Source organism: Melanerpes formicivorus, unplaced genomic scaffold, assembly GCF_026170545.1.
Source record: "Melanerpes formicivorus ecotype bairdi unplaced genomic scaffold, bMelFor1.0.p_v2 SCAF_22, whole genome shotgun sequence".
Lineage (NCBI taxonomy): Eukaryota > Metazoa > Chordata > Aves > Piciformes > Picidae > Melanerpes > Melanerpes formicivorus.
In genome coordinates this window covers 6,634,172-6,657,188 of record NW_027142374.1, presented here as the reverse complement: position 1 = coordinate 6,657,188, position 23,017 = coordinate 6,634,172, and the positions used below count along the sequence as shown (strand labels likewise).

The following is a 23,017-nucleotide window of genomic DNA, read 5'->3' as shown; positions in this document are numbered from 1 at the left end:
AAAACCTTTAAACCAGGCACTAAGATAGCAGATAACTAGAGCAACTGCTAGCCTCTTGTCCCAGTGCTGCACAAGTTAAGGATTCCTTGTCCCCCTCATACCAGGACCATCACTGACTCCACTTCTTTTTCTTTTTTAAAAAAACAAAAAGTTGCCCTAAGCAACCTTTTTTATTAGAGCATAAAAAGGCTTTTATTATGCAATATGATGCTGCCTTTCCACCCAAAGATTTCTTTTGTCTTAACTGGAAAAATCTAAGGGGGTAGGGGGGAGGAGATGTTTATTTTTTTTTTAATACAAAGATACAACCCAGCTTGAGATTCTGCCTCTCTGCCTCACAGATTTTCTCAACAGACAAATTCAATCTGTGCATGTTTAACTCCTTCAAACATTCAGGGATGCAACTCTGTGTGCAAGCATTTTACAGACAGCTTTGACTTCACAGCAATATAAGCTCATACTGCTGATCTGATGATGGGAGGGCACAGTTCACACTGAAAGTATTTGCTGGAACTGAATCCTACTAATTTTAGTGCGGAAGCAAACTAGGAATCAGCCTGGAAATCCAGAACAGAATGTGGACTGATGTACCATACGAAGACATTCTGGCCAACAAATCCACTTTTTAAAACACCAACTGTTAGCATTAAGCCTCTTTTGCACCCCCCTCAGTTCTATCCCATTCTTTCTAATTAACAAAGAAAATCTTGTGCAACTAACTTGGGTGGCAGCATTCCTGGAATCTACTTTCTGAGCGAGCTAGAAACCCATGGCAGAAGCAGTGAGTTAACTCTTCTACGTAACAAAACACAAAAATGAGCAGCACAACCGGTACTGAAGCCCATGTGTTATTTATCTGGACATCAAATTCTACTTGCATTCAGCTCTTCCAGCAGTTTTCAGTTCTCAGCCTGCCAAAGATGGAAATTAGTGAGGTGCACTGGCAAAGCTGTTATGACAGAGCTGGAAGGAAATCGGAATAGATTCTGCCGACATTTTAAACAGACAGATCTGGGGTTTAGCCTCAATTTTTTACAATGCATAAGGCTGAATTCAAACTCCTAAAAACTCTGCAAAACAGGCTTATGGAGTAGATGCTGCACTCTTCATAACCACAAACCCTAGACACACCTTGCTTTCCAAGTGGAAAATTCAGGTTTAGAGCAATTCTATCCCAAGAAACCACTGTGAGACCGATTCCCCAGGCTGAAGCAATTTTGCAGCCTGTCCCTGAGCACTGCAGCTCTATCACAGATTCTGAATCATCCGATGGTTTGAGTTGGAAAGGACCTTAAACATCATTTAGTTCCAGCCCCCTTGCCATAGGCAGGGTCACCTTCCACAAGACCAGGTTGCTCTCATCTTATTACCTTATTTAACTTTTAGTCTGAAATTATTAATCATAACTTAATATTTGTACATTCTTGAGTGAAATGTCAGTCTAGAACTAGTAGCACTAACAGAGGAAATGCAAAGAGTGTTGCATATAAACATGCTGAGATCAAGAATGGGCATCAAAGAGGAAACTGTATAGGTACTATTTAAGGAAGAAAAGACCCATGTTTGCAGGGCATTGTGTAAAACACTCAGTAGCTGAGGCTTCTGCCTTAAACATCATGTAATTATGCACAGGAACTTTGCCAGTCCCTCGTGAGGAAGAAAGATTAATGAAGAATTTCAAATTATACCACTGCCAGGCTGTATGGAACCAAAGCAGAACATTTCTGTGCAGCATGCAAATATTTTTCAGCATTATAAAAATAAACAAGCTTAGACAAGTGAGCTACTCACCAGTGTTTCATGAGTGGCTATAATGCTATAGCTCAATTAACACCATGGAGCAATAATAACCTCACAAGAGAAGAGAAGCATCTTTCTTGAGCTTGTGAAATGAAGAGGAATGCAAGAGCTTCTGTGAGGACAGCCTGCACATACTTGCCCAGAATTACTGCTTAGCCAAGAAGCTAATTAGCTTACACATCAGGTGGGATGGGAACAGGTTCACCACCTCAAAACGGCTGCAGTACAGTTAAACACTTTCAGTTTTACTGCTAAATTTTGTGTTGCTCGTACACAGTGACAGACTTCAAACTCATGAAGTGAATGTTGCTAAGAAAGATTAGTTCTCTGTTTTCCTGAAAAGATATGCATGTGATACTGCTTATCCTTGGCTGGCAACAGGTGATGGGATGCTATCAGTGAGATGAAGTCTTCAGTTGTTTTCTTAGGTGCAGAGTTATCTTCAGACACACCTGCACACTATAATAGAGGAGGGGAACACAAAATGGAGATCATACAATCATTGTGGTTGGAAAAGACCTTTAAGATCACTGAGTCCAACCATTACCTAACTCTACCAAATCAGGTGCTAAACCATGTTCCTAAGCATCACATCTGTCTTTGAAACACCTCCAAGGATGGGCATTCAGCCACCCACCTGGGGAGCCTGTTTCAGTGTTTCAACCTTCCAGTGAAAAAGTGTCTTCTAATATCCAGTCAAAACCTCCCCTGGTACAATTTGTAAGTGTTTGTTTCCGCCCCCCGCCCCCCCCCCCCCCCCTTTTTTTTCTTCCCCTTTCATCCTATTATTTGTTACTAGGGAAGAGACCAACTCCCACCTCACTATGACCTCCCTTCAGGTAGTTGTAAAGAGAGCCAGGTCTCACCTCAGCCTCCTTTTCTACAGGCTAAACAACTCCAGTTTCCTTAGCCACTCCTTACAAGACTTGTTCACTAGATCCTTCACCAGATATTGCCCTTCTCTGGACCTGCTCTGGCACTTCAATATCTGTCTTGTAGTGAGGACCCCTAAACTGAACCCAGCACTCAAGATGTGTCCTCACCAGTGATGGGAGCACGGGGGCAATCTCTTCCCTGGTCCCTCTGTTAGCATAGAGAGGATCAGCTGTGAAGTGCCCAGGCAATCAGAGAGAGCGGTGCAGAGGCTGAGTCACCCACTGTTTAATGGAAATGTGCCTTTGCTACGTGGCCCACGCAAAACCCAGCAGCCTGACTGCCTGGTGCTGGAAAATTTGCTTAACACGGTCTGTAAGACTAGGAGTTACAGACTCACAAGGGCAAAGTCCAAAATTATTTAATGAAGAGTGCAGCTTATCACTGAATGCTCTTTGTTTCATTTCAGTCCTACCCAAGGAGGAGGAAAGGACAGAATACACACTAGGTTAGTCCTTCAAAATCAAGGTTCCCAACATCTGTTGCCAACACCCAGACCTTCAAGGAGCGCACAGCAAATCCCAGAGCTGTGATACTGTTTTAGCAGCTGCTCCTAACCCAGAGTGGGTCTCAGGCTCAGGCCATAAACACCTCCCCAGCTTTCACTGAACCATCCCACCTCTGCTTGCCTCAATCTGCTGACTGCAGCTCAGGTGATCTTGGAGGGTGGCACTGAGCAGGTGCATGGAGCAGCGCCAACATTACTCATCTTCATACCTAAAGGACAGAGTCACTGGGCAAACAAGAAAAACTTCCTTCTTTTAACTAAAAATCAAGAGCAATGTCACCCAGAGGGGTGCAAATAATACACATACTCATTATATTAGATCATCAGGCAACCACAGCAAGAAGACATCACAACACCCAAGGATTGATCATGGTTCTAATAACTCTCTGGGCCAAATCCAGTCAACCTTCAGGAAGGACTAGACTGCCTCACTGAGAGCCACTAACCATTCTCCTCAGATACTCGTGGTATCGGGATCTGGGCACAGAATGGCCCAAGAAAGCCTGGAAGGGCTTAAGAAAAAGCAGCAGGACACTTGGCCTGGCTTGGGGTAAATAAGTCACAGGACATCAAAAAAAGAAAGACCCCCTCTAAATAATATCTCTAAGGAAAAAATCTGAGATTAACTTACTTGACCTTTGAATTATTGTTCTCTCACTATAAAGCATCGATTTCTTCACAGGGAAGTTGCTGTAATCTTCACTAACATAATTTAGGGGTTATGTTACAAAGGGAAAAAAGATAAAAAGAAAAAAGAGCAAGAAGAATAAACACTTAGAGGCTGAAACAAACAGGAATGTTTCATGGCTTTGAAGCGTTTTGATAAGAATGCTATGGAATTTCAAGTTGCTCCATAAAATTTCAACCATCAGACAGGCAGGAGGATTTATCCTCATTATCCCAGTCTAATAATAGCAAAACCAGTCTAGGTACATTCATCCAACTGGTTTTATTGAGAGTATTTCTAGATGAATACATCACACCATTAAAATTCTTAATCTGTTGTGCAGCATTATCCATCACTGCTCACACATCTGCAGAGAAACAACCCCTTAGTGCCCTGTCCTGTGCTTTCTGCATATATAATAAAACACTAATTCCAGCACAGGTGACAGGAGCTCTGCTATTAACTTCATAAAGGCCAAGATCTCACCTTTTAGATGTTGCCTTGATAAAACCAGATCAAGCTCACACAGGTTTAGTCACATCAGGTCTTATTTCTGAGGACTGACTCTCAGCGCACGGCAAACAAGATTCATCTGCTTCAGACTTCACAGATTTCCAGTAATTATCCTTCTAGAATTGGGGAATTGGTGCAAATCCAGGCTGCAATTTTAAGTTTTGGTTTGTCTTTTAAGAAAGCTCCACTTCTTGCTGCTGCTAGCACTCAGGCAGCGCCCTGCTTCTGTCGTCAGCAGGCCCTGTCCCACAACTATCCCAAGTATGCCTCCGCACCATTTTCATTGCATTGTGTGGTTTCTCCATTCCTTTGCTGATTTAGTCCAGGCCTCTCCTCGGGGCTCTCAGATAATGAAAACCATGTGAGAGTAAAATGTAATCTCCAAACACGCAAACTAGTTTCATGTGCATTATCAGAAGGGAGCAAAACGTTGACAGTGCATCATTTGTCCCTACAGATAGGATCAGGCTGGTTTAATTGCTGGTGAGATAAAACCAGATTAAAATCACCCTCTATATTAAAAATAAAGTCAACATTCAACCCTAAAAGTCCTGAAAACAATGGAACTACAATCCCCAAACAAGTATCCCTGTCTTATGCTACCTTAAGGTAATTTTTCCTCAATATCAGTTGCAACACCCTGAAAATTTGTATGCAAAGCCGACACAAATAAAAAATGCAGGTGGAGAAGTGTGTAGAGAAGAGAACAATCACTCTGGCCTAACTTTAGCATGGAATTTTCTGGCTTTTTCTAGCATTACCACAATTTAAACTATTTTAAGCCCCCATATGGAGGAGCTCTTTTACAAAATTTAATAGGACTAGCCACAGAATAGGGAAATCGAGCAGGCATGGTTCCTCCTCTGTTCAAAGGGCTGGTGAGTTTTGCCTTTATGATAAGAAGCAATTAAAATACAGGTAACTTCTCAGTGTCAGTAAGCCAGACAGCTGGCAACACTCAGTCTGAGATGCTGAAGGAAGAAGGCAACCCTAAGAGGCTGAGGGGAGACTTCATTGCTGTCTACAACTACCTAAAGGAAGGTTGTAATGACGTGGGGGGTCAGTCTCTTATCCCTAGTATCAAGTGACAGAATGAGGAAATGGCCTGAAATTGTGCCAGGGAGGTTTGGTTGGACACTAGGAAAAACTCCTCTAGTGAAAGTGTGTCAGGCATTGAAACAGGCTGCCACCAGAGGTGGTATAGTCACCATCCTTGGAGGTGTTCAAGAAGTGTGTGGACCTGGCACTTTGGGACATGGTTTAACAGCAATGTTAGTGTTGGCTTGATGGCTGGACTCAATCTTAGAGGCCTTTCCCAACCAAAACAGTTATATGATTCTAATGCAGAGCTGGGACAACACAATATCATGAAGCAAGCCCACTTTGTGATCTCATGGGTAGCACAAGTAAAAAACAAAAAAGCAGATCCATCTTTTTAAAAGTAAAATCCAAGACAGGATCCAGACCACCACATTTTTTTAGAAAGCAAGGATGCAATAAAAGTGGTTTTGGTGTTGCTCTTTTATCATAACCACCTGGGCTTTTCACATGCACCTTGTAAAAAACCTTTAATGACTTGTAAGATGATTAATTAAGCCTCACCACCACACTGGGAGGAAGATGTTACTACCTTAGCTTTAGTGCAGGATGAATTGGCTAAGTCCTGGCCCTCGTTTAGGGTTTTGTTGCCACAATTATGTCACTCAGGGAACTGATTTCTTTCAATGCAACTATTCCAGAAACCACTCAAAAGCAGATGCAGTTACACTGGGAAATAATTTGGTTTAGGTATATTACTTAGGAAACCTTTTGTAAGCCATACCAGCTTAACATCTTCCTTGTTTATATTAACTTCATCACTACTAGAGAGATTTTTCCATTGTTATCAGAGCAGCAAATGTTTTAAGCACAAATCCTGCCTAAGTAGTTTTGATCAAGGATGTAGGTAGGCATCCCAGAACTGGTGCAAGCAGAACACAGGGAACCTTTCCAAGTATTTTCTAGAAGATACTTCTGCAAGGTATTCCCAGCAGCTGCACAAAAAGAAAGTTATAGCTAATGATATTCCTCTAATGAAGGAAATGTACACTATTCATGTTCTGATGGTGCAGTGTCAGCAACTAGGAACACATCATTATCTTATTCCACTTTAGCACTGGGATGTACTACAATGAACTTCTCTGAAGGTACAGAAATCACAGTTAACACAGATCTCAAATATTTAACCTTGCCCCAGCTTCGACTCAGAAACAGCAGGAAATGCTCAGGCCTCTTTGGGGCTGGAAAACCTGATGCCTTGTTTCTGAAGTGTTCCCTCAGAGCCATCTGCCTCACACAAGCACCATCTCCACCCTGAACTCCAGCCTTTTGAGATGGCTCCATAGAGACACCCCTTCAAAATGCCACCTAAGCAGTTCAGTATGGGGCCAGTGGCCTCTCATACAAATTTTCTCTTGCCATCCCCACTTGCCCAGATCAGAAATGCACTGATCTTTCACCAGGTGGTAAATCCCATCTTCCCCCACAGCTGCTAAGACATTTTAATCGCATTTTCTTTTTTCAAAAAATATCTGAATGCTCCTCACCCAACCCCAAACGGGCAACAGCAAAAGCTGGGGTTTTTATTCAACTTTGGAGTGTTCTTTTCTGCCTGCTCTCTACAGTTACCTAAATGAGAATGGAGAGACCACATAACCACTCTCAGTCTCTTCAACCTTTCCCATTCTGCAGTAAAAAGTGTTTCAAGTTGGTTTTTACTTACTATGAATATCAGCATTCAGTTGTGATGATTTCAGTAAGATAAAGGTGACCAGCTCCTTGTGCACTTCCACAGGCTACCTTAAACTGGTTTTAAGTTCCATGTCTCCAGAAATACAGAGGAGGTTTCAGCTTGCTTTCTTCCCAAAAGACAATGGGAAAATTAGGAAGATCTGTTTTCCACCCTGTTTTTCCCAAGCTCCACAACAAGACTAGCTAGCCCTAGTATGAAGCAATAAAATTTGTTTCAACTGAACACAGAACCACCCAAATTAGACCAGCAGGAAAAGTCCACCAAACCCTGAAGCGAACAAAGTCACTGAAATGTGGAATTACTTTCCTTGAGGGTTACAGTAAATAATCCAAAGAGATTATGTAATTCTCTACACAAACAAGTTGTGCAGAAGCACGAAGCATTTTAAAGTAAACAGAGACTACTATGATACAACTCTTAGACAAGGGCTAACAAATGCTCATTAATTCATTAAACAAATACTTAAATTGGCTTAATTCACAGACATTCATGTAAGATCGGCTCAACAACTTGGCCTACAATTAAACACTCAAAGTGCTTTGCTAATGCAAATCATAGGAAGACCTTTAAAAAACAATTTTATTAGATCAGTGAAATTTTTATGGTTTAAACAAAATCTTCATTCTGCATTCTAACCAATACCAATGAACATTATACAGTCCAACAGTAATTACCAAGGAAAATGACCAAAGACCTCTCCAAACTCCCAAAGATATTAAAATATTTAGCATTTTAATAAAATAAAAGGTTATTTTAAGCTTAGACACAACCAAACTAGACAACAGTCATACTGAGAGAGGATGAGACAGTAAAAAAAACACCAAGTATGAATGGCAGTATTTATCTCTGAAGCCCTTCTTCAGGGCCAAGAATGCAGACTGCGTGCCAGTAAAATATGAGACGATTCAGCTCTTAGCAAGAGGAAAGAGCACTCCCTCTTCCAGTGCCAGCCCAGCAACACAGGAGCTGCTCACAACACAGCATGACACATCCAACAACCATCACGAAAGGATGACCACAGCTCATGATCCTTGGGTTCTCCAGCACATGTTCCTCCTTCACTTCAGCTAGGCACCCCGCATAACCACTAGTCCAGCAAGATATCATTTCAAGACTTTAAAAACTGACTTCCCACAGGCCTTTTAATTTTCTTCTCCATTTCAGACTTTTTCTATTGATTCCTCTATTAATTTTTCATTTACCAACCTCCTCCTTATATCAAATGTCTAATTTGCCCCTAATCAGCTATTTCAGATGTCCCCATCCCTGGAACCATTCCAAGACAGGTTGTCTGGGACTCTGAGCAACTTGATCTGGCTGCAGATGTCCCTGCTGACTGCAGGGGGGCTGGACTAGATGACCTTTAAAGGTCCCTTCCAACCCAAACCGCTCTATGATTCTATGATTTATACACAGGTAAGTTTCAAACACATGCTTACTTTAAAAATAACATCCAAGTCTCTAGGTAAACACAAATTTCATCAACCCTGAAAAATTCCTTTCACTTCCAGGTAGAGCAGGCAAAGTAAGGTAAATATTATATTGCATATTTAAAACTTAATTGCTCCTAGGAGCTCCTTTATGTTATTATTCCCCAAAGTTGTTGAGATTTTTTTCTGTCCTGAAGATTACATTTCAAGGCTACTCTAGAGAGCCAAGTAATGTGGAAGATGTGGATATTTGCTGACTTCAGAGTTTTCCATACAGCACAGTATTTTCACATGGATACAATTTCAGCATCAGATCTGTTCAAAGCATAAACCAAATACTTTTGGACAAGCTGAAGGTACAGCCATAGTGTGGAGACTGCAATATGCAACTCTTCCTGTGGCCGGCACTGCATTCCAGAGCTGTTTGGGAATACACTCTCTCCTGTGTAAAAAGGGTTTAACAAGCTCCTGCAGCCAAACTGGACTCACAGGGCAGCTATGAAAGAATTTTCATAAAGACAATGGCTGAAAGCCTGCAGTATGATGGTGCTATGTATAGGGCACATACAGAGAGATCAGGCCCAAGAGGTAGAATAAAGACTAATCTAGAAAGGAACTGCTCATCAGAAAGAAAAGAATTCCTGAAGGCAGAAAATGAGCTTACAGAAATCAGTTGTGGCCCAGATTCAACACAATGGACTAAATTATTCTGACAAATCCTCTGGTGCTTCCTGAAACTTTATAACCCCAGCAACAGGCAATTTGGAACACTTCTATGAAGAACCAAGAGGCTCGAGTCCTCTCTTGTATTTCAGTGGATAGAAGAGGAGAAAGAGAGCCTTGAACCTTCTTGCCAATCACCAAGAATGGCTGTTCTCACACTATTATAAACATCTGGTCTCCATGGAAGGGGGATACCTAGCAGCAAACATTGGCAACCAAGAACATTCCACTCCCACTATATCGTCCATAATAGCAAAGAGAGTAAAAAAAATCATAGGGCTGTTTTGATGAGGAAACCTTTGAGAAGACTTCTTCAAAAGTGAGTGTCTGAAAATATCTTCAAATATGGGAATGTGCAACAATGGTTAGACGGAGAAAACAGGCATCTTTATTCTGAAAGCATTTACACTTCACCCCCAAGTAGGAACATCTAATAATCCACCAACCTGTTGCCAAGAGCAAGCTCATAGTTTTCTTTTTAACTCAGAACAGAACCTAACACACACCACATTTTGTACTGGAGAGTGAATCTCATAATTTACAGGTGTTTGGAAGTAGGTTTCAGTTTAATACAAACTCTTCACGTGTGAACTTTCTCATACTGAGTTTTGTCTTCCTGTTGGGTCACAGTTCTGCAGCTCTTTAAAAACTGACAGTAAGAATGCAGCAAGAACTGCAAAATAGAGCTTTGCCCCAGGAGAGTTATGAACAGATAAGCTCACTCACAGATAAAGGGTATTTGTATATTAACATACACTTGGACTGTTGATAAATCCAGAACTAGAGACTCATCTCAGTAAATACTTCAATATGGCAATAAACTAAAACTACATCATATCTGACTTCACATTAAGAAAATAAAGCCTTTATGGAGCTGGCTTTTTGTTTTGGCTACTCATTCATTGCAGGGACAGCCTTAGCCATGGACCAAGAGATCTTTGGGTTAGGCGCTATACAGAATTAAATGGTCAAAGTTGTTCCATCAAAAAAACCCACCACCAAAAAAAAAAAAAGAAGAAATCACATTACACCCAAGTAGAGACAAAAAGAAGGGAGAAGTGTTTATGCTTTGAGAACTTAGGGCCTGTAAGTTCTCAATCCCACTGTCATGGTTAAGAAAATGTGGCAGTAGAGCAACGCAACCTAATTTCTAAATAAACAAAAAGATTGGTCAGCCTGCTGATGAAAGACAGGATAAAGAGAACAAGAGAACTATTAAATTATCTACACTTCTGGGATTCCTGCTATTCTTTTGCAAAGTGAATGGCTTATGCTAATCAGGAGCCATCTGAAATACATCATTCAAGCCTTCTTGTACAAATATAGTTCTTATTTATCCAGAAAGATCCCCACCAGCTGGCAATGTTTGCATACAATGTTAAACCCAACTTCCAGAGCTCATGCATTATGAGTCATTTCACATTTAAAAACATTAGTTATCTTCCTTCTTCTTGAAGATGTTGTATCCCATGAGAAGAATTTGAGGGAAAAATCAACACTAACACACTATGTTATCATCCTACTTCCTCTGGCACAAAGAAATTACAAGCTTTTGTTATTTGGTAAAGTTTTCTGTCTACAGAACATCTTTGGAGAAGGGACAAAAGGATTTGCACCAATCCCTTCTATATGAATCAAATATTTATGCTATGCCCTCTTTGAGCACTTTCATCTAGTAACCTGTGGAATGTGATCTCTTGACCTTAACAGTCAAGCATGTCTAAATCAGCTGCCCTTTGAGCTGTAATACACACTACAGAAAATTTTTATACATTTGTATTGCAGGCACAAGAAAACCTTCTGGCCCAGCTGCAGCATGTGGTGCTACAAAGCCACACAGCAGTCCAAAGTCATTCAAGCATGCTACAGGAAAGAGCAACACTTCAACTCTTCCATGTTTATGGCACAATCTGATGTCATGTGTCATGATAAATAGGTAGAATGCCAAACCATGCTATCAGTAACCAGCTACCACAGTCTGTCATACCAAACAATACCACAATTAGGCGGTGCCAACACCACTGCAATCCTAGGAGCCACTATACAACTCATTCTGCCCAGCATCCTTTCTGCCTATACTCCCCCCAGGACAAGCAGCGCTGAGTCCAAAACATCTCCAGGTTCAGAAACTTAGGAGAAAACCAAAAGCTTAAGGGAAAACCAGGTGGTCCTCTCCCACCTCCTGGAAATCATCCTTTCCTCAAGGAAGTGGTAGAGCAGAAACAACATCATTCTGTGTTGTGTTTGTGGCTCCCAGGACAGGGGTTATGTTGGAAGTAAGTGTCCTGGAGAAACAGAGAGAGTAACCAAGTGTCCCAGATGAACCTGCAGCTCCAACTATGGAGTCAGCTCATGACCCTCCTCCTAGGACAAGCAGTCACTGAGGTAACCCCTGGTGAAAGTCTGATCCAAACATTTAACAGGGGCATAGTCCTGATGGTAGAGTTCATGTTTCTATATCAGTCCTGAAAAAACAATGTGATGTAGCCCATTACTCACATGGAAGCAGCACAAGAGTGTAGGGCAAGGCTCAAAAGATAATTCTTGTTTTCCCACCCTGACTTGGTAGAATAGGTCAGCCTGCAGAAAAAGTCACGGGTAGCAGCAAAAAGTGAAACAGCAGCTAAAACCATTGCCATGTCCTCTGCCCCCAGAAGGATCCTGGTCAGTCAGCTGCCCCAGGCCCCTTACAAAGTGCCCCACTGGCTATTGCACCTCAGCAGAGACTTAGGTGTCCTCAGTTCTCCAAGAGTCCATCAGCTCAGAGAGCACGCTGACTTGCTACTCCTCTTTCCAGGCAGGAACAGGACATCTTTTCCCACAGACATCATTCCAGCAAAGAGGATGGGGAAAAAAAAGAGGAACAGGGACCACAACAGACCAACATGCAGTGTTTTCTGTATCATCTACAGGAAAAGTCTACTCGGTGGAGAAGAGCGTGGTATCAAGGCCAGGATCACCACATGAACAGCCAGATCCTTCTGCTGGGAGATGCTGCGTATTCACACAGGGAACAATATACTTCTCCCTGCAAAGACAAGTTCTGCTTCCAGCTCCACAAAATTCCACAGGCCCTTCCCTTGCACAAAAGGCTGGCACCGATGAAACCCTGGCCCTGGAGAACTGGGTACAGAGCTGGGGGAGAAGGAAAGTTCACAATTCACAGTGGTTGAATCACTTGTAAAAACACAAATATTCAGCACTTGGCCCCTACAGAAAGGGGTATGCTACAAAACACGTCTCCCCACACAAGCACTGGGCCTCCATCCAGTTATTATGTGCACATGTCCCTGCTGTGTTTCCAGGCTTACTTTAAAACCAAAAATCACAAAACAAAGAAAACATACCCTCACATTCACTCTGCTCAGTGCCAAGCAGGTTCCTAGCCACGTTCAATCATCTGCTATGGTGTGTTAATGATGGGTTCAACCCTTTTACACCTTGTGACACAGTAGTAAAGCACTTAACATAAAGCAAATTCCAGGGTGAAACAAGAAATCTTAGGGGAATGTAAGAGCCCTGCTTTCACATGTGCATACAGAAAAGCACATACATGCTTCTCTGTGGAGCATGACAAGCAAAGACAATCTCAGCACGTGGATTACAGCACAACGACTGCAATTATTTTCTCAGAAGAAAAGAGCACCATGAGAAACGTGGCTGCTTTCAAACACAGCCTGACACAAGCCCACTTCAGCCAATTCCACAGAATTTTACTTTGTCCCAGCACACACATCATGATTAATTTTTGGTATTTACAGCCAGTGATTAAATGGGTGGACAAGTGTGTTTACATTATGTTTTTTTAATGAAGAGTAATACTTATAGGAGAGAGAAGTGATGGGCAGAAGCTGACAGAGAAGAGAACCAGGCTAACTCCTAGGTTTATGCTGCATGAAGGAATGTGAGTCCCCTGCACCACGCGCTGTGAGCCATGAGTCTCTTACCTACTGATCTGCTGAAGACAAAAGGGTTTTCTTCTTTTCAGAAACTGGACACTTGTAGCTCGTTGGGTCAGTCACACAAAGCTTCCCTGCTGCCAAAGGTATTTTTTCCCCCTTTTGGTTTTTTGTTGTTGTTTGGGGTTTTTTTACCCCAGAGAGTAAAGGGCACAACAGTGGATTCAGCAGGGGCAAAGGGTGGAATTCGAGACTCAACAAGCGAACTGCAGAGCTCTCTCCAAAAGATGTACTTCAAGGCGCTTTCATTTGCAAATCCTTCATCCTCAGTGTCAATACAACTGGAGGGAGGGAAGCAAACTTTTTTAACTGCAGAAATACACCGGACTCCACAGAAATGGGAAGGTGATATTAAGTGGATTTATGGCTCGACTTTTTCTTTTATTAAAAATATACTTTCAGACGGGCAACGAAGACAGACGGGTAAAATCCAAAACAGCTAGACAGGACCTGCCCGCAGCCCTTGGCAGGAGGATAGCGGTATCTCAAGAGCGGCAGAATAAACACAAAACGCGGAAAATCTGCGTCCCGGTGGAGACGGCCCGGCGCAGGCTCCGCTGTCAGTGGCAGCAGCCGCGGCCCCGGCAGGGCAGCTCGGCCCGCAGCATTGCGGACAGGGGAGGCTGGGCTGGGCTACTCCGCGCCTCCTTCTCCGCGGTTACCTGTGCGCAGCGGGGCCGGGCGGCACACGCTCCCCGCGGCAGCAGCTCACACCGGCGGTGCAGGGCCCGGCAGCTCCGCTCCCTCCTCCTTCTCCTTCCGCCGGGCTCTGCGGCGCCGCCGCCCCGCGAGACGCTGCTCGGCCGGGGCGGGCAGGAAGCGCCCCACGGACCCGCCCCGGAGACCGCCCCCCGCCGCCGGCACCGCCGCCGGCACCGCCCCCGCACCGCCCGCTTTCCACCGGGGCTGTAAGCTGCGGGAGGTCACTGCTCGCTGCCCCTGCGCGGCAGCGGAGCTCGGCGGGGGAGCGCGTCCCGTTGGGATGCGGCAGCACCCCGGGGCTCCGGCCGTGATGCCCATTAAGCCCCGCTGCCTCCCGCAACTGGGCACGGAGGGGCTGGGAGAGGTTCCTAGGGCAGTCACTTGGCCACTTGTGGAAGCGTTCCCAGGAGTTAGTCCCAAGGGTTCCAAACCATTCCGCTAAGCCAGAGGAGTGAAAAGGGTTTATCCCGAAGTACACCAGCCAAGGATCTGACTCACCCGCTTTTTGCTGGCCAAATGCTGAAAATAATTGGAAGCACGGCAAGAACTGACCATGACTTAAGTGCAGAGAAGCAGGATAGTAAAGGAGTTTCCTGTGTATAATGTTCTGCTTCAAACTACAACATACACCATGTAGTTCTTCAAGGCTCAATCTATCCTTAGCTAAACATCCACTGACCTCTGGTGCTCTGCCACAGCTGGATTGAATGGCTGATGTGGAAAGGGGATGGAAGAGACTTAATTTTCCCCAAATGCAGCCACGACTTGCTGTGTTTCATCCTTTTACCCCATGACAGAAGATGGCAGCCACATTCATAGAAACATGGAATCACAGAATTGCTTCAGTCAGGAAAAAAACTCTAAGATAAAGTTCAACCATCAAAGCAACACCACTATGCCTGTTAAACCATGTTTACAGATCTTTTTGAACACCTCCAGGGATGGCGACTCCATCACCTCCCTGGGTAGCCCGACCACTCTTTCAGTAAATAGTTTTTCCTAATATCCAGTCTAAACTTCCCCTGGCACAACTTCAGGCCATTTCCTCTTGCCCTGTCCCTACTTACTTTGGAATAGAATCTCATACTCATAGAATTGTTTCAATTGGAAAAGACCTTTAAAATCGTGGAGTCCAACCCTTATTGAACTCTTCCGAGGTGGTTCTTGTTGAAGGTTTTAGCGGCTGGAATCGTGCCGTAGAATTTCACCTTAAAAAATAGTTTGGTTTTAAACATGTAATGTTTGAAGTTCATTTGAACACCAGCTCTGTGTGTGTCTCCCCAGCCAGTAAAAGGATCCCAAAATGCTGGTAAAAAGAAAGTACCTGTTTGGGATGATTTAACAGCACTTGGTAATGACAATGACACCGTCATATCTGTCCAGTACCAACATCTGCCTCAGAGGCAAACCTCTTGTTCTGAAACTGGGGGAGCAACTTTAACTTCCCCCAGCCTGCTGCCTGTAATCAGGGCAAAGCCCCAGTCTAAACAAGAGATAACAAACTGGTCCTTCAATGGGGACATATTTGTGTATAAACAATGGTACTTTGCTCACAATCCACCTCCTCCTCTGGCTCTTGCATACTAAACATTCAAATTTTCCTCCTGTGAGCTCACTCCTGTCCACAACTCCAGAAGCACGTCTTCCAGTGACAGCTTCTATTTGCCTGCTGTTCACTAATTTGGAATTTCAAGAAAGAGCAAAATGACAAATGAGAGAAGCTGTCATGGTGTGCCACTAAGGCCCCACCATGCAAATATTAAGTCCATTACATAGTTCCAGTTTGGTAAGGCTTGGCCATAAGATGACATCCATTTCCTGAAGTACTCAACATGCAAAAAACTGGCCCCATGTCAAATTTTTGCCCTGTGAAACTTGGCCTACCTGCTGGAGTTAGCTGAAGCTCTGTGTGAGAAGAGATAATACGATTCAGCCGTCTACCTTTAAACTCCTCTAAGCAAACAAATCCCTTCTAACATTCCTAACTCTTTAATATTGAGAAGAAAGGTCTGGAAAAAAAAATAAATCAGGTAATCAAGATTCAGAAACCCCAACTGCAGCACATACACCCATCGATTTTCCCCTTGTAACTGACATTCATTCAATGGAACACATCAGCGGAACAAGTGTAGAAACACATGTAAACAGTTCATTAACATCCCATAACCTTATAGTCTACAAATGCCAGAAGAAGACAGACAAGGCAGAACAAGCTCATGAGGCACATATTTACTGGATACTGAGGGGCAGAGAGATCACTGAGTTGAGCTGAAGAGTTACAGACTGCGCTTCAATCACACCTCTTGTCTCCCTCCCACAGGCTCCAGGAAAATAGTGGGGAGTGAGGAGACAAGGCAGAGTCATCAGGAAAGTGAGAATGCTGCTTAATGCAGATGGTGAAGAGCAGCTACCCTTGCCCCCAGGCACATTAACCCCAGTTCCTCAGCCCCTCTTTATTCCACAGAGGACTGTCACTGCTTGTGTTTAACCCTCACAACTGGAGATAATGGCTTTATCAGAACTGGAAAAGAACAAAGACACATGAAATCCACATTGTCTTCCTTAAAACTTTCTCCCCGTGCATCCTCCCTTTGCCCAGCTCCCCACCCAGCCCAGTCCTCAGGAGCTCCAGCGCTCATCTGAATGTCTGCCAGCAAAGGAAGCGAGCAGTTTCCATACTCACATCACGCCACAATGTGGGAATTCAGGAAACAACACAAGAAAGGCGCCCCTAATAACTGTTCCAGTGCTGTCAGGCCAATTTATGCAATCATACAAAGGTCACAGGAGATGTGTTAAAATGCACGAAAGAGCAACGCTGCAATGGCAACTAGTTCAAAGTGGAAAAATAAATCTTGGGCTGACAAAGTGTTTGGATGACCTGGAATTGCTCCACCTACAATTTCTTAAGAGGTTGTCCTTCACATTCCTTAAAATTCCTCCATCTTAAAGTTCCTCCCTCCAGGAATGGCTGTAACTCAGCCGGCCTTTGTCTACAGCAGCTGGAGCTCAGGAAGCTGCTGCTATTATCCTTCATGTAGAGAGAGAAATCACTGCTCAGTCCTGCACCCATTCAGTACAGCTGAGAGGGTGGAAATTCATTTCCGTGGACCTCTGATCTCAGGCCAGTTTAACAGAACTTTTCTTCTTGCACATAAAAATAAACCATTACCAGTGCTCAGAAGTGCCATTTAGCTCTTGGGACCAGACAGTTTGTCACCATCACCACCAGCACTGGAGGTTCTACTCTGTAAATACACTGGTGGGTAAAATAATGACCCTGCAGTAAACAAGCAGTAATGCAATAGTAAGAAAGGCTAAGAAGAGGAGATGAGGCCAAGTTTACTAGGTGAGGAAGAGCAAGGAATGGGTCATTCTGATAAGCATGATTGCTTTATCTTTCTTGCCATAGAAGCCAAACAGTTGGACAGGTATATTTCATCAGAAAAAAAAAAAAAGGTAAATGAACAAATATATCAGGAGATACAGATCAACATTAATCAGACAGACATGAGATTAAGGCATGAACTATATCTAAAACAAATTGTCACTCATAGTATCATAGTATCATTCAGGGTTGGAAGGGACCACAAGGATAATCTAGTTCCAACCCCCCTGCCATGGACAGTGGACACCCCACACTAGATCAGGCATTCACCAACATATGGTAAAGACAGATAGACCAGCAACACCAAAAATTACTACCATGATACCTGACATGCACAGAAGCACTATAAAAACTCTCCTTTTCAAAACATAAAAGCAGGAATAGTTAGGCACTAAGTATTCCTCTGTCCTTCACCAAGTAATCACTAGTCTATTATTCAACCAATCTATATAATAAAGCTTCAATGATCAAAAAAATTCTGAAAGGGGAGAAGTAATTGTGACAGGGACTTTTGCACAGCCAAGTTCATGTACTATGATTTACACTGTAACGTTGCTCCTGCTCATCTCAGGTATTGTATGCTACTGAGTGTAGAAATGGAACCTCCAGTGGAGTGTAAGTCAACTTCAGCAAGGTTCCTTGGGTGAAGAAAGGGCCTACACAGAAACATGGGAGCAAAGGAACAGCTTACCATGGTGAAATGCACTACAGAGGTCAGCAGTGATGTGTCACCCAGGAATTGATTGATCAGGTACCACCTGTAAAGAGAATTATTCTAACTGCTGAACCTTGACCCCTTTTTAGGCAGAATTTCAGAAGAAAGCTGTGCAATTCAAAGGGTGATAAACACCTGCCAGCTGTGGAAAAACACATAAATGTTTATGCTTTGTTCTAAATGCATTCATGCCCCAGTCCCCTAGATTTAGAGGTAGTTTTGGCAACATAAGAGCAGCAGGATTAGTCTGGACAAAGGGATTTCACAGAATCACAGAAACATTCAAGTTGGAAAAGACCCTCGGGATCACCAAGTCCAACTGATAACCCTACTCTACAAGGTTCACCCCTAAACCATATCCCCAAGCACCACATCCAAACAACCTTTAAACACATCCAGGGTTGGTGACAACCACCTCCTTGAGCAGCCCATTCCCATGCTTGACCACTCTTTCCATGAAAAAAAATTTCCTAATGTCCAGTCTAAACCTACCCAGTTACAGCTTGACGGCGTTCCCTTTTGTTCTATCACTAATTACCTGGGACAAGAGACCAGCACCAGCCTTTCTGCAACATCCTTTCAGGTAGTTGTAGACAGCAATGAGGTCTCCTCTCAGCCTCCTCTTTTTCGAACTAAACAACCCTGGCTCCCTCAGTCGCTCCTCGTAAGACTTATTCTCCAGGCCCTTCACCAGCTTTGTTGCCCTCCTCTGCACTCGCTCCAGTACCTCAGCATCTCTCTTGTATTGAGGTGCTCAAAACTGAACACAATACTCAAAGTGTGGCCTCACCAGAGCTGAATACAAGGTGACAATCACCTCCCTACTCCAGCTGGACACAGTATTTCTAATACAAACCAGGATGACATTGGCTTTAACCTGGGCACACTGCTTGCACACATATTCAGTTGTTTGGCCATTAGAATCCCCAGGTCCCTTTCTGCCAGACAGCTTTCCAGCCACACTGCCCCAAGCCTGCAGCATTGCTTGGGGTTGTTGCGACTCAAGTGCAGGACCTGGCATTTGGCCTTGTTGAAGCTCATCCCTTTAAAGTCCAATTGATCCAATCTATCCAAGTCCCTCTGTACAGCCTCCCTACCCTCGTGCAGGTCCAACACTCCCACCTAACTGCAAACGTAGTGATAACACTTGCTTAGCAAGCACATCTGCCAACTCCCACAGCACCATCAGGTGTAGCTCGTCTGACCCCATAGACTTGTGTGCATCTAAGTGGTGCAGCAGGTCAGTGACCACTTCCTCATTTATTGCAATTCCGTCATTCTGATTCCCCTCCCTGACTCCTAGGACATGAGGATGGGTGTCCAGGGAACTACTGGTTCCAGAGCTAAAGACTGAGGCGAAGTAGGCATTGAGCACCTCAGTGTTCTTCTCATCCTTAGTCACTATGTCTCCCCCTGCATCCAGTAAAGGATGTAGCCTTTCCCTAGTTCTCCTTTTCTCTATAGCTAGGTTGAGCTGTGCTTTGGCACTCCTAATTTTCTCCCTGCACAGCTTCACTACATCTTTGTAGTCCTCGTGAGAGACCTGTCCCCTCTTCCAAAGGCCATAGACTCTCCTTTTGCTCGAGGTCCAGCCAAAGGTCCCTGTTCAGCCAGGCTGGGTGCCTTCCCCACCAACTCATTTTTTGGCACACAGGGATAGCCTGCTCCTGTGCCTTTAAGACTTCCCTCTTGAAGTATGTCTACCCTTCCTGGACTTCCATATCCTTCAGGATGACCTCCCAAAGGCCTTAGTCAATCAGTCTCCTGAACAGGCCAAAGTTTGCCCTTCACAAGTTCAAGGTGTCAGTTACAAGACACTGCTTTTCTCCCAAAGAACAACCTGTAAAGCTTTAACTGATGCCTATCGTATGTTAACAACTTCAACATACAAAAGTTGGCCATCTCTCCAGTTTATCATCAGTCTTGCTTCTCAAACCTCTTTGAAATGAGCTGTGTCTTCAAAATCTGCTGAAAGGAATTAAAGGATTCCCTAAGCTTCCAGTAGATTTGGATCAAAGTGAAGTCTGAGAGTAAGGCACAGAGGCCCTGAAATTCAACAGTCTGTTTGCTCTCAAAGACTAAAGAATATAAGAAATCACAAGAGAGTAAGATGCACAGCAGGTTCTGCAACAAAAAATATACTTGATAATCCTGATATTTCAATGACCATAAAGATTAAGGGGGGGGAAAACCATCGTTAATTTGAAATCAGAAAGCCTAACATCCTCAAAATCTCCAGGACCTAGAACGGTGTAACTGTATTGGTAAATACCATGGGGATGGGGCAGAAGGGCTGCTTTGATTTAAAGCTTTTGCAACTCAGTTTTAATATTGATGTCAGAAGCAGACTCAGAACTGAGAAATTAAAGAGATCCACCAGAAGTAATCTTTGGCTGCAAGCAACTTCCAACAAATTCCAATGGGAAGGTTAAAAGTATGGTCTCAGTGAAACAAGGAGCACTGAAACAAGATACTAAAGGTCTACAATTGGACCATCTTCCCCCACAACACAGAAGCTGTCCTGAATAGTAAACAGATTATTTTGAGCATTAAAGAGAAATGAAAGGAGAAATAATGCTACCTACAAATTGTCAAAATGCACTGGAACAAACCAGCAAACAAGTGGCAATTCTCATTCTTCCCAGCACATAGTTGTGTTCCTACAAACAATCCTTCTCCTGCAGTAAGCTGCAAAAAGACTGATCATTAGAGACAGCAAGACATCAAGTTACAGATAACCAATTAATATTTCATTTTCATAGAAATGAAAACTAAAAATAGAATTATGGAGCAAGGTCTGATTGGATTTTACAATCAATTTCCAAAGCTGCTGCCACATTCTGGAAGAGCACCAGCACTCTCTGCTGGTGATTTCTGCTCAATCATTATCTCAAGGGACAATGAGGACTGAAAAAGCACTATATGTTTTATATAGAATGCCTTTTTTTTTAATGAGTTATATTTGAATAGATAGAGATCTAATTAAACAGCAAGTCTGGGAGCTACTTTTATTTTGGGAAACAATACAGACATTACTAAGAAGAGTATTTATACTGGGCGATCCTCATTCACTGGAAGACATTTCACTGCCACAAACAAACATCTGATGTTTAATTCTTCCCTCTGCAAAAAGCACTTGTGGTGTGCTGGAGTACAAAGGCAAGCTGGTGTGAGAAGTTCCCATGATGCCAAATCCCTTGGCTCCACCTTGACTTTCCATCAGTTTTAGAGCTATGCCAAGAAAAGCAGCTCTCCTTAAAGAAGTCCTACTGTAATATCAACATCTTCCCCTATAGCAGTCACAGTGGAAATGCTACTGTGTTTTAATCAAAGTAAACCTGCTCCCAGCCCTGTCTCTGCTGCACCCTTTGTCAGGAAGCTGGAAAAATTTTGACTCCCCCTCCCCAGCATGCACCCAAGCCTTGTCCACAGCTCTCCTGGGTTGTTTTTCTGCATCCAAGCCACGGACTCACAGGAACAAACAGATCAAGAGAAAAAAAAAAAAATCCACAAAACCAAAGCCAAGTACCTAAGTGACAGCTGTCCCACTTTCCAAACTATGCACAGATCAGGCATCAGGAAGAAGGGTTAAAGCCTGGCAAATTGAATCCATGTGCAGCTCATGAAAGTGTGGGAAACAAAAGAGACAATGTGAGTTAAGGACAGAGTATTCATTAGCAAAGGGCTCAAGTTTCTTGGCTTTTGCCGGTCTGCTTCCCAATGGCCATTTTTCAAGGTAGCTTTTTGTTCTTTACTTTTGAACACAGTCCTGGAAAGACTTCATACTCTTCTAGCTAACAAACTACAGTTCAGTACATGTTGAACTGCTTAAAATTATTTGTCTTTTTAATCCTCTGGGGGCAAGAGGGGAGAACAATGCCAGGGATGTTTTTTTTCTGCTGGGCTTTGGATCAGAGCTTTGTATGACATTTCTGATCCTAGGACCTCAGACACCTTCATAAATATTCATTTAAACTATGGTATTAAATACATAAAGAAACTCAATGTTTAAAAAATAATAAATGAGACTCCATAATGCAGCCCTATCAATTTGTGTCAGAGTAAAGCCCTTACTGGACAATGGCTGCCAAGCTCTGAGCCACTGCCCCATTTTAGCTCTGCACTGCTGGGGTTGGATCTGCCATCCCTCCCTTCGAACACTTCCAACCTTTTAATGAGAATGACTTCAAAGTGTTTGGGATGCTGAAGAGATTCAGTATACAGGAGCAACATACCTTGGAGAAAAGGTTCCCTGGAGTCTCCAGTTTTTCCACTTGAAGGGCTGAATTAGATGACACGGAAGCATGAGTGGCACCACTGAGGGCCCAGTGCTCCCAAAACCCTGTGGTAGGTCTACACCCCTCCATCACAAGACAGCAAATCCCCTGGTATATAGGGCCAGTATTTTGAAAGTAATTCTGTATCTGGCAGAACATAAATACCACCTTAGGATCTGCTTCATAAGGTTCCCAGAGATAAGATAAGTCTTGAAAATCTGACCTTTGGTTCTTCGTAAAATCTGAATTTTGGTAATCCTGGAGATTAGAGGGGAACATATTTGCTGTTCAGTCAAGTAAAAGCAGCAATTAGGGTGGAGTGCTGGAAAACACAGTTAAAATAGCAGGTTAGAAATTGAAACCCTGGTCTGTTTCACTGTTTCCATCAGTTGATACCTGTACATTAAGTGCAGCAAGATGCACAGCGTTTTACTTAGAATGTTTTACTTTATGAAGTAAAAAATGGGATGAACAGTTCCTGAATTAGAGGAACAGCTAGAAGTCCTAAAAGAAACAAATGAAGTGGTAAAAATAAGTATGTTCTAACACATTCTGCTCCTGACAAATCACAACTTCAGAAGAGCTTCCCATCTGCAGAGTCCCAAGGAACT

At 43.3% G+C, this 23,017-nt stretch overlaps 1 protein-coding gene across 4 annotated transcripts in view; it reads right to left on the bottom strand.

The window, feature by feature from the left end:
• AMOT (angiomotin) overlaps positions 1-23,017 on the bottom strand; it is a 70,317-nt gene that overhangs the window by 43,038 nt on the left and 4,262 nt on the right. Inside the window, exons 1-2 of one of the 4 annotated variants that reach the window (XM_068151999.1) lie at positions 21,659-21,861; positions 20,715-20,817 (exon numbers count right to left, since the gene is read on the bottom strand). The exons of 1 other annotated variant lie outside the window; for it this stretch is intronic. The gene's annotated coding sequence lies outside the window, so the exon portion shown is untranslated. Of the gene's footprint in view, positions 1-4,394; positions 4,414-13,312; positions 13,606-13,986; positions 14,086-20,714; positions 20,818-21,658; positions 21,862-23,017 lie in introns of those variants that run through there. 2 more of the 4 variants (XM_068151996.1, XM_068152000.1) reach the window with 2 other exon arrangements.